General features: G+C 39.4%; 1 protein-coding gene and 1 non-coding gene across 3 annotated transcripts in view; one reads left to right on the forward strand and one right to left on the reverse strand.

Moving 5' to 3' along the window:
• Serpini1 (serpin family I member 1) overlaps positions 1-13000 on the reverse strand; it is a 70583-nt gene that overhangs the window by 43979 nt on the left and 13604 nt on the right. The window lies entirely within an intron of this gene.
• On the forward strand, positions 6843-6949 carry LOC122107309. The gene has a single exon (XR_006147331.1). It is a non-coding gene; the product is annotated as a U6 spliceosomal RNA (small nuclear RNA).

Here is a 13000-nt window from a genome sequence, read left to right on the forward strand (position 1 = left end):
CTTGGGGTTACTTGTACACGTTGACCCAGCTGAGTCCCAGTCCTTGGGAAGTGCAGGCCCAAAGCCCTCCATCATTACAGAGAGAGAAACGTGACTTACTCCATTTACCCTTCCAATCCACGCAATATCAGACCCCCTCTCCCCGCAGGCTTATCTGAACACACGTACGCCAATAAAGGAAAGACAAATTAGATCACTTTCCTTGTGCAATCTTGGGTCAAATGAAATAAGTTCAGGGCAGACATTCTACTTAAACAATCTGTGGAGTTGAAACAGGATTAAGGGTTGTAAAAATAGCCAACACACACACACACATGCATACACACACACACATGCATACACACACACACACACACACACACACTTACTTGTGCATGAAGGCGTTTTCACCAAGAGATAGTCTTTGAGGATTGGAGATTAGCTCTCACTCTCTGGAGAGATTCTCTCTTCCATCTGGGTTCCAGTGCCAAGCCGGGCACTGTACCTTCCATTGACATCAGTGGTCCAGCCTGCAGCAGGCCCCACACCCCCAGACCCATCCAAACGTTGGTGAGATTCCGCAGATGGCAGCACACAGGAGGAAGTGATGAGGTCACCCCACTCACACATGTGAGGAGCAAGGCTCATTTAAGATTCTCAGTGAAGCAGACTTTTCAGTAGCTACCGAAACCATCCCCAGAGCAATGTTAATGTGAAGAGAACAAAGTTTACTTTGCAATAGTAGGCAATAAGTGGCCTTTCACTGGGTGGAAAAGACACTAAGTGTTTACAGGAAGTCGTCAAAGAACCCAGGATGTCAAGACCAAGCCTCACACACCTGATACTTTCTTGGAGGCAAAATGAACAAATCTCTGTTTGGATGGTGTGCTGACCCTTCCTCCAGAACAACTTCTACCTTGGTCTTTCAACACCTCGCTGAAGATGATTGCAACGTTACCTCCAGTGCTTTATGTGCAGCATTTACTTAGCACAGGGCTATGACTAGTAGATGTGACATGCAGGTGTGTCCGTTAAAAGAGAGATGTAACTGCACATCGGGGAAGAGGAGTGAGAAGACTAAGGCTTGAATTCTAATGCCATCATTCAGTCAGTTGTTTTAACTACAGTAAGCCTCTTCTTATTTTTGGCTGGAATCCCCCATCCTTTTTTGTAGTTATGTGGATGGGTTAGTAGTTATATGATGGTGGTTCTGTGGATAGAATAGTAAAGACCGAAATTTCTATAGGGAGGAAAATAGTAGATGGTATCTGAGAATAAGTAGTCTATGTGAATACTCTTTGACAAGTTTCCCTCTCTCCCTCTCTTTCTTTCTCTCCCCCCCCCCCAATCCATCACTGTACATGCGATGTAGGAAACACTGTGCCATACTTCAGATACTTAATCTTGGTCTCTATTCCTTAAGCTTCTTTTATAAAGGGCCATTCAAATATAAGAAAGGGTTACAGCTATTTTCTTGTTTTGCTTTCTAAACATATTTATAACTTTTTGGGGGGTCAGTTGTGGGGCTTGAACTCAGGGACTGGGTGCGATTCCTGAGTTCTTTTTGCTCAAGGCTAGAGCTCTGCTACTTGAGCCACAGCACCATTTCTGATTTTTGAGTGATTAATTGGAGATAAGAGACTCGTGGGTACTTTTTATTGCCCAGGCTGGCTTCAAACCACAGTTCTCAGACCTCAGTCTATTGAGTAGCTAGAATTACAGGCATGAGCCACCAGCACCCTGCCATATTTTTCATTTTTAAAATCATTTTAGACTAAAAAGTTGAAGAGAGTTCCCAAATACCCTTCACTTAGTTCTTCAAATGCTAATGGCTTGGTTTAACTCATGTGCCATGATCAAACCCAGAAAATTGACACTGATGTAGCATTATTAGCTAAGTGACACACTTAATTCAGATTCTTCTGATTATTTCAGCATGGCCTTTGTTCTGGTCCTGGAGTCTATCTAAGAGTCCGCATTGCAATCACACACCCTTAATTTCTCCCGCTATGTGAAAAAGTAGTCTGAGGGTGTGTAGTTTAAGGTTAAATATCTTGCTTTTTTTCTCAGATTTGGCCACTAATTTTTAATACTCCTGGAGAGTTTTTATCTCCAACAATTATTATCATGGTGTTTGGAAAGTTGTGGTTATTTTTTTCTACCTCTGTTACTTTTTCTATAATCATTCAAGAAATAGCAGATCTTTCTCCCTTAATTTATTTATACGTTTGTAATTGTGTTCATATGGACTACAAACAATTTTATTATGTAGGTGATCATATATGGCTATCATTAATTATTTTTGAAATTGTCCTAGACGTGTTAGTGTATTTTAGATGACTTAACTCCAACACATCACGTTCCAATGGAAATCAATCCATCCAAAGAAATACTTGTTGGAATTTATGATACAGAAGCAACCATTTAGAAGTATGCTTAAAGAAGTATAAGTTGTGAAGTGTTGGGGTACATAAGACATTGCATCCAGATACCTGCAAGATCAACAGTGAAGACAAAAGCCTAATAGGGTTATTGAAGCTCAGGAGGCTGACTATCTCCAAGAGCTATACTCTGGCTGGAAACTTGGAGGGTATTTATGCCCCTCCTTCATCTGAATCTAGAGAGGGCAGTAAAATATGATTATTGGTTTGATGGCTATGCTTAGAGGAGAGACATAGAAGAGAGAGAAAGGAGATAGACAGACATAAAGACATAGAGATGACACTGAGATGTCCCTAATTCTGGCTTCTTGATAAAAGGAGCCAAGTCTTTAAAAAGAGGAAAAATCAATCTTATGTCTGATTGTTATAATACAACCTTCTATGAAACAGGACAGAGGTTATATTAATTCCTCTACTCATGTCTCATTGATTTTCATTAATTCATCACACTGACTCATTTTGTTGAATGTATAATATGCACCAAGCCCTATGCAAAAAGTCTTCAATGATCTTATAGTTATTGGATCTGAGGTCTTTTCAAAAAGATGGTCTCAGAAAAAAAATCACTGGGTTTTTTATCAGTAAAATGAGAGTTAGTATTTGATCTTTTTAGCACTGAAGTCATTTGGTCCTGTGATTAACTAATTGATTACATAAAGGTTGCTGTTTGAAGTGCCATTCCTTTAAACTGTCTCAAAGATGGATGCCCTTTTCTCTTTTTACTAAATCCTTTGTAGCTGTTTAAACACTGGCTGAACTTGCCGTGCTCATACCTTCCTGGTGGAAATCCTCATTTACATGCAGTCACCAACTCTGCATTTTTCAAAATATGACTTAGACTTAGCTAAGACTCGAATACATTATATTTAAAATCTGGAGAATAAACTCAGCTGCATATCAGAGCTCTCATGCAGTGTTCTGGTCTTGTCTTGATTAAGGGAATCAAATAACGAATCTAAGTATTTGTAGTGGTAGTCTAGTGATTGTTCTCGTGGCTGAGAGTATAATGTTGGGACAAGGTATATATGCTTATTTACAAATTGCAAAATAAAGAAGAGGCCTTATCTTGAGACTGATGACCAGATAGATTTACTTGAAGGTTTAATTAAGAAAGCTACTTTAGAAAATTAGCAACACTTACTTGCCTTCCTAGATAATAATACAGGCTTTAAGTTTACTTATTTAAATGTCAGCCAGTTCAGTAGCAGTCTAATCCAAGACGTTACAGAAATGAAAGTGAAAAGAAGATAAAAAGACATTTTTAAAAGACTATGCCAGGAGTCTTAAAAAGATTGTTTATCAAACTTAACCTTCTATCTGTACTATTGTTCCAAATCTGAACAGTCAGTGATACTGGTCTGAAATGTACAAGGTTCTGGTACCAACCACACATTTCTCAGTGCCGCAGTCTCCTCCCAAAACAACAGGTCTTTTTACAAAGTATAGTTATGTAACAATACCCTCTTCTGAATAATCTGAGACGCATTTTATGTTATTTTAAAACAAGACCTAAAATATATTTTTAAATGTTCTCTTTTAAATAGATTTTAAAATATTGAAGTTACCTGTATCTCTAGTTACTTACCTATTGCAAATCAGAGATGAAGATGTATTGCAGATTTAATAAAATAAAATTAGCCTGGTGCTGGTAGCTCCTGTCTGTAATCTTAGCTACTCAAGAGGCTGAGATCTGAGGGTCACAGTTCAAAGCCAGTCCCGGCAGGAAAGTCTGTGAGACTCTTATCACCAATAAACCACCAAAAAACTGGAAGTGGCACTGTGGCTCAAGTGGTAGAGCACTTGCCTTGAGCTGAAGAGCTCAAGGACAGCACTCAGGCCCCAAATTCAAGCCCCACAACTGACAAAAAAAAAAAAAAAAAAAAAGCAAAAAAACAAACAAACAAAAAAGCCTTAAAGTGATTCCCTCAGTACCACACACTTTTTTTCTGGGTATTTTAATCAGGAAGTCTGTACAAAGTGCCATCTTAAAATCCTCAATGGATAAACATAGAACATTTTTCCTACACAGAAAACATGATGAAATGTAGGATGTGAATTTATGTAGAGATATGACCCAGTAACCTGCTAAGATTGTTGAAAGACTAGAAAAAAGGTCAAGAAGAAACTGAACTGGTTGAGTGAATATTCTTCAGAAACATCAGCTCAGACAATAGGATGTCTTCTTCATAATGCTCCATCTGAGCTACTGGAAGCTGTTATCAGATACTCTTTAATAGTAGGGAAGGAAGCAAGGAAGTAACAGGGAAGGGCCAGGTAGGTGGTTGGGTAATAAACATGGAAGAGCAACATCTTTGTTGGAGCAAGGAATGAAGTAGATGCACTGGTTTAGGGAGGACCTGGGGAAGTCATTGATCCCAGAATTCCACTGTGGGCATGTGAGAACGAGCAATTGTGAAGTGGAAGGAAACAAAAGGATTTTATTTTAGCTCACCCATTCTGGCAGCCCTAAGGAATAGTAGCCTCAAACTGAGTTAGGCTCTAACTAAACAAGTGGTCATGGAGTATGCAATCAATTGCTCTGAATGGAAAGTTACTAGGAGCTTGCTGATACAATGACTAAAAGGCTTATTGATTGGACAATCGTAAAGTCCGAGCACATGAAAGTGGCCCAGACAAACAGAGTAGGCAAACAGGACATATAGCAGGCAGAGGGTTGGACCACGATGAAATAGTAAAGTAATTAAAAACATATCAGAGGCTGGGAAGGTGGCTCAGTGGTAGAGTGCTTGCCTTGCATGCATGAGGCCCTGGGTTCGATTCCTCAGCACCACATAAGCAAACAGAAAAAAAGCCGGAAGTGGTGCTGTGGCTCAAGTGGTAAAGCGCTAGTCTTGAGCTGAAGAGCTGAGGGACAGCGCCCAGGCCCCAGAGTTAAGGCCCCATCACCGGATAAAAAAAAATTAAAAAAAAAAAGCCATACCAGAAATCATACATCTGCTCAGGAAAGCCTTCTTGCCACAAGAGAGCAAAGGTGTGTGTGTGTGTGTGTGTGTGTGTGTGTGTGTGTGTGTGTAGACAACCAAGGCTCACTTCTAAAATTCAACCAGTCCCAACAGGTGCCTATTGCAAAATTATCAAATAGAAAATAATGAAATTTAGACCCCATTCTGGAATATTGTATACCTCGTAGTACTCAACCATTGAAGAACGAGAGGAGGGATCTGCCCATTGGGAAATAAGTTTATTGTTGTAACTTTGGATGTGCCTGACTTCCAGACTCTCTGACTTGCAAGACCACCTTTAACGTCTCTTTTTGGCTGTACTTCTGGTCTTGGAGTCCGTTCATCGAGCTTGGATGGGTGAGTGCACTTCTCATGTGATATGTGACTCTAGAATGCACAGTGGAGCTCTTTCGAGCCAAATCATAAACTGTAATGATATAATTTGTTGATATTTAAAATACTCAAATTTGAATAGTTTCCATGTATTTTAGAAAGCCTAGTTTTCTGCTAGGATAAGTAACATAAAAATATATGCCCAAGAGAAGTAAACAGGGCACTTATAACTGCTTGACTGAGTGAACTGTCAAAAGGCTTGTAAACATTTTACAACTATAGACCAGCAGAGGGCTGTAAGAGACACTCTGATCAGCTCCACTAGCTGAAGTGGCATCTCTGTGGTTCCCAGTCTGGTTGTGATGAGTGGCACAACTGGTGGATGAATTCTCACTTGAACTTTCTGAGATTAGTGACATCCGTAGTAATGCTAACCCTCATTCTTATCTCCTTCCTGGACTTCATGCCTAATTAACTGCTATAAAAATGATCCCAGAGCTCATAAATCCCTAAAGTAGATCAAATAAAGACAGATGTGACATAACTGAATCTTTCCCAATCACAGTCATTGGAAATATGAATACTTTCTTTGAAAAGGGAACTTAAAGTAACATTGATACATGATTTTAGAGAGTCGGGAGTTTATTTTTCTTTGTTTTGAAAACCATTATGGGCTAGCAACTGTCCTCGGAATTAAATGAAAACAATATAGGCAGAAGAACATTCAATCAAGCACCTATTGATCTATCTTACCAGACAGCAGTAGCACCACTACTTATTTTTTAATATGTATATATCCTTTAGCCAAACAATAATGACAGTTTTCTGATAAACACAACTCATTTATTAGCCATTCTTCTAGTCATTTTGGTTCTAGGCAAGATCAGACATGTGTTTCTTAACTTTATAAAGGTGAAGCTTAGGGGAAAAAGAACTGAGAATTATTGAATACTTTCTGCACATGGCAATACCTACATTTCCTTTTTTTCCTCTTCTTTGCTGTGCTAAGGACTGAAATTTAGCCTTTCTCATTCTAGATAAACTCTACCACCATAAATATTTTACCTATAAATTCCTACACTTTCTTCCTTTTGGTGTCATCAGAAAAGAAATTTCTAAGGGATTTGTGCTCGCTTCGGCAGCACATATACTAAAATTGGAACGATACAGAGAAGATTAGCATAGCCCTTGCGCAAGGATGACACGCAAATTCGTGAAGCGTTCCATATTTTAAAAAAAAAAAAAGAAAAAAAAAAGAAATTTCTAAGGGAAAAAATACAAGTTCACTTAATCAACAAGTATTTCTTTACTGTGTACTATTTGTCAAGCATTTTTCTAGGCACAGGGCGTACAGCAGTGAATAAAACAAAGTAGGCTGCTCTCAAAACACCCACAACCTAGGGGCTCAGAGAACTTGTCAGCCCAACAAACAGATGCAACTTGAACCCAATCCCATTCCACATGTTCAGAGACTGATTCATCATCACACCCTCTTTTGAACAACCACGTTTACTTCAAGCAACATCAACCACTTTGGGTAGACAGCGTGCAATGTGCCAATACTGGACACAATGGGCAGACACAGCGGACGAGGACGCTACCCTCATAGAGTTGTCCTTGACAAAAGAATTCCAGTGGATCCCACTGTAAACACTGAAGAAAAGACAATAGTATGTGGGCTACATGAATGAAACAATAGGGCTGTACTTTAGACTAGGGAGGAGATCAGGGAAGGTTCTCAGAAACTCCCTGAAGTTGAGTTGAAGGATAAAAAAGAATGACAACAGAAACACTATTCTTAAAAGAGAAATATCCTACCAGAAAGAAAAAGGGCTTCATGATTGTCAAAAATGGAAAGAATATAGTAAATTAAAGGTGAAGAGGAATCTGGCTTGAGTAAGTAAAGGACGAGTCACACCAGGCCCTGTAGATAGCAAGGGTAATGCATTGTTCCTAAAAGCAGTACAATTGAAGAAGCTTTTATTACTTCCCATTGAAAGTCTACCAAAAAAAAAGACTAAGAATAAATGGTGTAATTTTTCAAACAATCTAAGGAGAGGAGACACTGTAGACCAAGATGGTTGATGGAGATGATTCTGAATATATTTATTTAAAAGGCAACTTGGACAGGACAGAGGAAAAGATAGGAGTCTGTATACCTTGCAGGTTTCTCCTGGACTCAATGAGGGAGTAGAAGTGCCCTTCACTGAGATGGAGGAACTTGGGACCAAGAGTGGAAAAGGAATCAAGAAAAATATTTTTGTTTGTGAGGGAAAACCTAAGATGCTTGTGAAAAACCCAATGGAAGAATGAAGGGAGTAGTTGAAAAAATAAGCATAAAGTCCAGGTGTGCATAAAGATACTCTTGAAAGCTGTAGACACACTGGAAATTATCCCAATAAATGAAATTTCCTGGGGAGTAAGGGAGAGGGAAAGGCCTATGGCCAACCTCTGGGAAATTCTAACACTTCGAAGGATGAAGAGACAAAATGGGTTTTCATCCGGGCCTGGTAGAAGCTTGGGCCATCCTGAATGCATATTCCTAACTAGAAATGAACCTGGATTTCAGTTCCTGTTGAAAACCACTTTCCCAGTTTGTTGTCCCAGCCTTTGGACACAGTCACAGCTACCAGGGTGCAGAGTGTCAAGGGTTCCAATACCACCAAGGATCTGCAAGGATATAATCGGGTAGAGACTAGCGAATAGATTAGTCTGAACCATGCGAAATGACTTTTTAACTTTAGAGGTGCCAAATAGTCAATCATCAGCAATCTTACAAAGTTCAACTGCATACAAACACTATTTGGAACTAAACCCATTTATATCAGGGATCATTCTAAAATGGTGCCCAAGAACACATGAAGGGGATGTGTTTGCTGATATTTGAGACAACCTTATATTTTAGAAAAGAGGTCAATCAGGACAAATACATACATAATGCTACTTAGCACTTACTAGCATTTAGTGTTACCCTGCTAACTGCACTAACAATCTGAAAATATCACCCGTCAACAGTATGTTCTTATCACTGACGACCTCAACATTAATTCCTGGTAAGCAACAAATCTATACAGGCAATAGAATAAGCACGTGCAGTCTTATATGCCTCCAAGTTTTTTCACCTGGCCAAAAAAAAAATCTCACTTCCTACTTACTTTCCAAAGGAGAAAACACTTTTGATGGGATTTCAAAGAGAGGTTGACTCCCCTCCCCCATCATGAGATCTTAGCAGGCAGGGGATAAACTGTGAAATCTCTTCACATGTAGCTTGAGATGCTTCATCATTACATGTCTGCTTCATTTCCCCACACATACTCCAAGCATGATGTGAACAACTCCACAGCATGCTGTGGTTTGGGTGAGGGATGGTTCCCAGGTTCCAGTGCTGAAGGCATGGTCCCAGGGGAGGAGGAAAGTAGAAGGTGGGTCACAGTTGGATGAAGAGAGCCACTGGGGATATTCACTAAACATAACCCTTAATCCTGTGTCCCTGTTACTCACCACCCCCCATCACTAGCTACTAAGCAATGAGCAGCCTCAAAACAAGTACACAGCAATGGACTGAGCTACTCTCTCTCTCTCTCTCTCTCTCTCTCTCTCATTTTGGTCACAGCTTGGAAAGTATGACTAATGCAATCATTCATCAAATGTACCCATAGACTCATACTTTAGAATTCTGAGAAGCTCAAGTTGGCAGTGGATTAGAAGGAAGACATGAATGCCAGTGTAATTGGGTGGTAAGTCTGTGGCAACTGGAGAGATTATTTCTCACCTAAAGAAATGTTCTCGGCTGATGCCGTGGCTCATGCCTTTAATTCAGGTTTATGAGACCCAGTCTCAGCCAACAGGCTGGACATGATAGCAGGCACTTTTGGTACTAGCTACATGAGAGATGGAGCTTGGGAAGGTTGTGGTTCTAGACTGGCCCTGGACAAAACACACACATACTCTAGCCAAAAAGTAAGCAAAGCACAAATACAAAATGAACGGCTGGGGGTGTGGCTTATGTAGTAGAGTTCCTGCCTAGCAAGTAGTTGGGTTCAAATCCTAGTACCTCAGCAAGTTTTGTTTTTAAATGATAAGCCCTGCCAAGTCAGTACGGTGTGATGAGCTTGTAGGATTTCTGCCTACCAAGCTGTTGCTTTGAAACGTCTGATTTAAAATATCTTGCAAGCGAATATTGTTTTTGTACTCTTTTCTGGATTTGTCTGAACTTAAATCTTCTATATGTTGATTTTATTATGTTTAAAGGGCAAAGGTCCTACTAATGTTATTTTAAGAATGCAAGGGGAATCATAGTTGGAGAATTAAGGTGCAACACACAAATATGTTTACCACAGCATTATTTACCATAGCTAAGATATGGAACCAACCCAGATGCCTCTTGGTAGATGAATGGATTAAGAAAATGTGGTATATATACACAATGGAATTCTATACCACCATCAGAAAGAATGACATTGCCCCATTTGTTAGGAAACGGAAAGACTTGGAAAAAATAATATTAAGTGAAGTAAGCCAGGCTCAAAGAAACATAGGTCCCATGGTTTCCCTTATTTGCAATAACTAGTATATGTCTGAGACAAGCTGAAAAGGTCAAGAGCTATGTACATATGACCACATAAGATGATGCTAAGCAAAATGAACCCCAAGATAGGGACACAAGAGATTTTATCTTTGTTGCCATTATTTTTTAATGTGCTTATAATGTACTGTGTGTTTTATTAATAAGTTTTTTTAATTGTGAAAATACCATACAGAGGGTTTACAATTACACGAGCAAGGTAATGAGTACATTTCTTATCAAGCATTGTTGCCTCATCCTTTGTTTCCCCTACCATCCCTGCCCTCCCATTCCCCCTCCCCCGCCCCCCACCCAAGTTTTTGTTTCTTTTGTATGTTCTTCCCCCATCCTGTTTTCACTGCATTTGATCCTGGTGCCCTGCATCTTGTATTTACATTTTTCTAATTGGGAAGGGAAGGGAAATAACAAAATGCTGAAACAAGGATACAGGTTGATCCATTGTAACAATGAGAGGTACAAGACACTATGTTGAAAATGAAGTTTACAGCTTCAGGGAGTTGTGGGGGAGGGAGAAGTTGGGGAGGTGGGGAGGGAAGGGATGGTAGGGGAAAACCAAATGAGGAGGTAACAATGCTTGATAGGAAGTATACTCATTACCTTATTCATGTAACTAACCCTCTGTACAGCAGCTTTACAATAAAAATATATTAAAAATATGGAAGCAACTCGAGGCCATTGTACAGAAATACATGCCAAAAAATGTGCTTCCTATTTAAATAATGATGCTATTACAGAACTCTGATTTGGGTAGAAGCAAACATAAACTTGCAAGTACTGACACCTAGGGGAACCTACACAGCTTTCTGTGCTTCACATCCTTCACACATGTAATGGGAAGTACAGGAACATCTGTCTCAGTAGTTTATAACAAACACGGAAGGGATGGCCATATGGATGTACGCTGTCCAGTGCTCAGTTAAGAGGACGTGTAGTGTGGAAAAATGATGAAGTATTCTGAGTTTCCCTCTCTGATCTTCTTAAACCCTTCAAGCATTTTCTCTTTCCATAAGAAGATATAGAATCACCATTGTAACTTGTCACTGAATTGTCTAGTGTTGCCTCCTTTTCTATTTCATTCATTTTCTTTGTCACCATCTTGTTCTTAATTTTTTTTCCCATGCTAACCTACATGGGTGATCTAACACCCTGAATACCTGAATTTCAGCTTCCTGAATTCCACCTGGACAGAGCTTAGATCCTGTCACATGAATCATTTCATAGGCACATCTTTCAGACAAACATTTCCACATTGACTTAGATGTTTGGGTAAAATATATAGCTAATGACACATCGAAAAAGGAAAGCTGGAATATCCTTCATTTCCTTGAAAATAGTCCAGGTCCAGGGTCCTGCCAACAGCTGTGAATGTTACTTGTTTAGCAGAAAGACTTCTTTGTATTGTAACCATTTGCATGAAACTTTGAGAAAATATGCAGTCCACTCCTTATTCCCCAGAAGACTAGAAATGGAACCATTTATTGTCTTTCTCATATCTGAAGGTCACCTTGGTGAACTTACTGCTTCTGTCCTCTGTTCATTCCACCAGCTATGAGGCTGAGCACCAAGCTAGGCCCAAGGTGCTGTGATCTACTATTCTGAGTTCAGGGCATGGCCCTAGTTACTAACTGCCTTCTTCCTTCTGTAATCCTCCCTGCCTGCTCTGGTTTACAGCACCGAATCACTGTTAATTTGTCTAAACATATAAATTAAGTAGCATTAGACTATAAAAAATGAACCGTTTACTAAATGTAAACAAGCTCTGGATAAAGGGATTAATTAATTATCAAAGGAAAATTTTCAGCAAGGGATCTGGCTGGATTTGGACACTTAATTGCTGAGCTATAAGGCATATTTTTGGTGGGAATTTCAGATCCTCTTCTGTGTGAATTTCATGTCATTTTTATTAGGGACATCTTCTGGGTGGTTTTCATTTAACTCACTATTAAGGGGGAAAAAGAGAAATATTATTTAAAATACCATCCAAGCCTGGCATTGGTGGCTCCTGCCTGTCAGGCTAGCTCCTCAGGAGGCTGAGATCTGAGGATCACAGTTCACCTTGTTTAATTATGGGACATTATATATAACTCCTGATATAGTAAAGGGTACAATTATGCCACTCAAAATGAATCTCTTAAGATGGGTGTTGGTGGCTCATGCCTGTAATCCTAGCTACTCAGGAGGTGGAGATCTAAGAATAACAGTTTGAAACCAGTGGAGGCAGGAAAGTCCTTGAGATGCTTATCTCCAATTAACCAATGAAAAACTGGAAGTGGAGATGTGGTTCAAGTGGTAAAGTGATAGCTTTGAGCAAAAATGCCCAGAGCCAACATCCAAAGCCCTGAGTTCAATCCCCAGTATTGGCATAAATAAATGAATAAATATCTAAAATATTTAAATACATAGTTAAAGTATTTAAAATATGATATAATAAAAATAAATACTTCATTTAAAATAAAATATTTAAAGTAAATATTTAAATAAATATCTAAAATGCCAACTAGGATGCTGCATATTTATTTGTTGGGGGAGGGGCTAGAGATCAAGGCCAGGGTCTTGTACATGCAAGGTAAGCATACTCTACCATTGACTTATATCCCCAGTGATGCAGTATTATATGTCCGGAGACAGTGGTTGTAGGGAATCAGCCTTTCTGGTCTTACAATTGTCTTACACAAAGGCAGCAATTACTGTAGCACATT

Source organism: Dipodomys spectabilis, unplaced genomic scaffold (genome assembly GCF_019054845.1).
Source record: "Dipodomys spectabilis isolate Male_0828 unplaced genomic scaffold, ASM1905484v1 ptg000050l, whole genome shotgun sequence".
Classification (NCBI taxonomy): Eukaryota; Metazoa; Chordata; class Mammalia; order Rodentia; family Heteromyidae; genus Dipodomys; species Dipodomys spectabilis.